This window comes from Phoca vitulina, unplaced genomic scaffold (assembly GCF_004348235.1).
Source record: "Phoca vitulina isolate PV1807 unplaced genomic scaffold, GSC_HSeal_1.0 scaffold20, whole genome shotgun sequence".
Lineage (NCBI taxonomy): Eukaryota > Metazoa > Chordata > Mammalia > Carnivora > Phocidae > Phoca > Phoca vitulina.
In genome coordinates, this window is record NW_022589723.1 from 26,414,463 (window position 1) to 26,418,640 (window position 4,178).

The 4,178-nt window shown below is 40.8% G+C and overlaps 1 pseudogene; it reads right to left on the bottom strand.

Annotated features, from left to right (window-relative positions):
- Positions 1–3,180: 3,180 nt before the first annotated feature.
- Positions 3,181–3,443, bottom strand: LOC116640229 (annotated as a pseudogene).
- Between the last annotated feature and the right edge of the window lie 735 nt (positions 3,444–4,178).

The window sequence follows — 4,178 nt, forward strand, 5'->3', positions numbered from 1 at the left end:
ACATGTATGCACATCTCCTCAGCACAGGCCCTCAGGTTCTAGTAGGCTGTGCTGCCCTTGGGGATGAAGCAGATGCCCCTGCCATTCTGAGAGTTAAACTGGCCAATGGATTGGCTTCCTTCCATTTCATCATCCAGTTCACTGTTCAGTTTTGGGGACAGGAGAAAGAGGTAGCTTTGGTGAGATGGAAGGAGAATTGGCCACACGGTGACTGAATCATTTCTTAGAAGGAGAACTTTGGGCAAATCACTAAATAGCACAATCTTCAGTTTCCTCATCTGTAAAACAGGACTGACGCAGTGTGCCTAGCTCAAAGGTAGGATCAGATGTGACTATGCGTGAGATGCACAGTATAGGACAAATTGGCAGAGAGAACAGAGAAAGAAGAAAATTAACATTGATTTGACCCTTTTGACATGCTAACCTCCTATATACCATGTCTATACACTTGTATACATGGCTTCATTTATTTGTCACAGCACTTTGTCCAGGTAGATATTGTAACCCCCCTTTTGAGATGAGAAAACAGGACACAGCAAAGTTAACTAACCCAATCATGGTCCACAGCTAGTTTGTAACAGATTTGGATTTGAATTAAGATGAGTTTGACTTGATTTCCAGAGTCCCACACTGTCTCTCAGTGTAAGTACTGGAGCACTGTTTTATAAAGTAATGAGCTTTCTCTCAGTGGAAATAATCAAATAGAGACGATTGGGTGCAAAGCTGAGACAGATTAGCCTGTCAGTGCCCTCAAACTCTAGAATTTGTAACTCTATAGGTCTAACTTTCATCTATTCATCAATTCATTCATATCCATTATTAAACACATATTATTACCTACTATGTGCCAGAGCTGCTCTGGGTTCCAAATAAACAAAACCATCAATAAGAAAATAAAGAAAAATCATTTCAGGAAGCAAAACTGCTCTGAAGTCAACTGAACACGGTCACATAATAATGAGTTCCTGGGAGACTGGGGGGGTTATGGGGAGAGGCTCCTTTAGATGGGGGGTCAAGGAAGGCTCTGTGTGAAGGGGTATCTGAACTAAGGTCTGAAGATGAGAAAGAATCAGCCATGTGGAAACAGCAGGGAAGAGCACTCCAAGCAGAGAGAACAATAAATGCAAAGGTTTGGAGGCAGGAACAAACTTGCAAAATAGGGGAACAGAAAGAGGGAGACTAGTGTGGTTGGCCTGCGCTGAGCACAGGGGAGAAGGGAAACACACCAGGAGCTAGAAGACGCAGGCAGTAGCTTGGCCACCTGGGGCCACAAGGTCTGAATTTTATTCTAGTTGTCCTGGGAATCTCTCAAAAGAATCAAAATAAAGGCCTTGCATTTGCTCCCCACCCCAGATGAGTCCTACAAATTCCCTGCAAGTCAGCATTTGCATTTTTCCATAGAACGGAGGAGCAGCACAATGAATTACCTAGGTCTTCAAGGACTGTGACTGTATCTGACATAGATCTATCCATTCACATGTGGACAAGAAAGTAAACTCTCTCTGCCAGGCACTAGCCAGCATCACTGAGAGACATCCAGGCTGCATATGAGAAGTTTCCTTTTTTGCCGCAGGCCAAAAAAGTATTTGCCTGCAAGGCTACTGATCCTGGGCCGTCCTTGTGCCCTGGCAGAGGCTGGCACTCACAAGTACCCAAGCCCATGATGACACCCTGGTGAATTTTCATTTGCATACAAGCATATCATCACCTCCTCCAAATCTTTCTCCCCTTAGCAGAAGAGACATCAGAAACTCGTAGTTGTGGTATAAACTGGATTTGGACTCAGATGAGAAGTTAGAATTCTACACTTTGCATGAAGGGAGTTAACTAAACTCACTGAGCTCTGTTTATCTACAGAACAGTGGTAGAAAAACAAATCCCACACAAGTGTTGTAGGATAAAAAACAATGATGACAATTGTGAAAGTACCCTACATAGTGTCTACCATGTATTACATGTTCAAAGATGTATATTGTAAAAAACTGGAACAGCTAAACCTTGCTGCATAAACCTAGGATCAGATAAGAAACACCATTTGGGAACTTCTGTAGGCTATTGCATCCTGTATCTATGCAACATGAGAAAGGGAGAATGAGAACAAATCCAAATTCAAAACCTTACTTCAAAATACAAATATCTTCAGTATCAAGAAAATGCAAAATTTAAATATTAGAATCAGCTAAACTTGAGAGATAGGAAAATGAATAATAAATGCAGGTAGAAATTTACAGTTCTATTTTATGCATACAAGGGGAATAATTAACTAATCTCAAAACATGTAAATGAGGGCTTAGAAGCATTTTCAAAACACCACATCCAATTCCAGTTACATATGCGGAATTTGCTACATTATAATAATTAGTTTTTTTTTTTACAAAAGATTTATTTATTTTGAATAGAAGTATTAAATATTATACTAATTACTGGTTATTTTACTTTGTACCCAGGGAAAAGAAATGAATATTCATTAGCTCCTTAAGCTACTGATCCTCCACCGACTAGACAGATTTCAACATCACCATGAAGCTGTGGGTGGGTGGAAAATGCTCCCTGTAAAACCAGGCTCTTGCTACAAATCACAGCACAATGTATTCAGCTAATGTGTACATGCTAGAATCCCCAAGTGAATCCTGCTAACATTGTAAGCCTAGAGTCCCCAGCTGAGTAGCCAATGAATGAGAATAACTGTTAAATTGAGAATAAATGTTAAATTGATCATAAAACAACAGAATTTTTCTGTCTACACAATCCAGTGATCTTGAACAATTCCTAAAATACTAAACACGGTTTCATACAATAAAACTAACATTGACATCTGTCCAAAACATGCTTATTTCATTCCAAAAGAATATTTCAACATACATATTTCAACCATTTTCCAACTTGGCTTTTGATCCTACTTTAAGGAAAATATCCATTCCAAAGGACCAAGGTTGAGATTTTAATTTATGAGGTATTTTTGCTATAGCTCAACAGGCAAACACTTTTTTTTCTGGTGAAAGGGAAAACCAGGCAATAGATTTCTCAAGACACTAGTCTGGTTAACTTTTTTTTTTTTTTTCATGTACCAGTCATCTTTTATCGGGTGGTAATTCTCAATTCAAATACAAAAGGATTCAGGGGTGTCAGGCAAAGGTCATGTTCAGGAATGCAGAGTGTGCCCTTCACACTGGGCCCACTTCAGTGGTACTTGCACAGCCACTCATGTTTCAGTTCCTTGTAAGAAAGGCAGTAGTTGAAAAGCACGTAAACTGCCAGCACCATAGAAATCTCAGCAATGCTCCCTTTTTTACACTGACATACTTGTGATAATAGTAGTAACCTTTTTGAAATGCTCCAGCAATGCCTTTAGGGGTGAAATCCCACATCAGTATCCAGTTTAGCCGCTCTCCTAGTTTGACATCCATGACGTGCTTCTCCTTCACTGGTACAACTGATGTCATCTTGGAGTTGGGTGTCTGCAGTGAGTCTGGTTAACTTTTAATTCTTGCTCAGTTTAAGGTACCTCTGTGTTGGAGTTCTCATGTGGCTTGATTTTTATTTTTTGGTTTGTTAAGCTTTGTGAACCAATTTATTGCTTGAGTAACTCCCTACCACAGAGGAGGGGAGGGGCTGTGGCTCTGGGGGAAATGGGTCTTGCAGAAGGGGCCCCTCGTTTCCCTCTTGGTCTTGTCTATGATGCTGACCTACAGCCCCAGTGGGGCACACTGGGCAGATTGTTAATTACACCAGATTGGGCTAGGAAAGGGTGACTAGATCAGAGTGCACACAGCAATGTTGCCTATATGGAAAACAACCCTGGGTCGTGCCTCCATGTGGGCAGAATATCAGGATGGGGGTGGAAGTATGTAAATCATAATAGCTTGACCTTGTTAGCTTCTGAGAAAGTAAAAATTCCTCACCATCTAACACAGAGTACAAGAGGGGGTGTGGGGGTGTGTCTCTACAGGAAGTTTCACATTTCTGGGTTTTAGAACAGAAGAGGAATCATTCAACAAGTATTTATTGAGTAACAAGCATGTGCTGTACTCTCTTGCTACTTCAAGTGTGATTCCTGGACAAGCCACATCCACACAACTTGGGAGCTTCTTAGAAATGCAAGTTCAAGGGTCTACCCCAAACCTACTCAATCAGCATCCTAAGGTGATTCTTACATTAGTTTGAGAAATGCCGCTAGA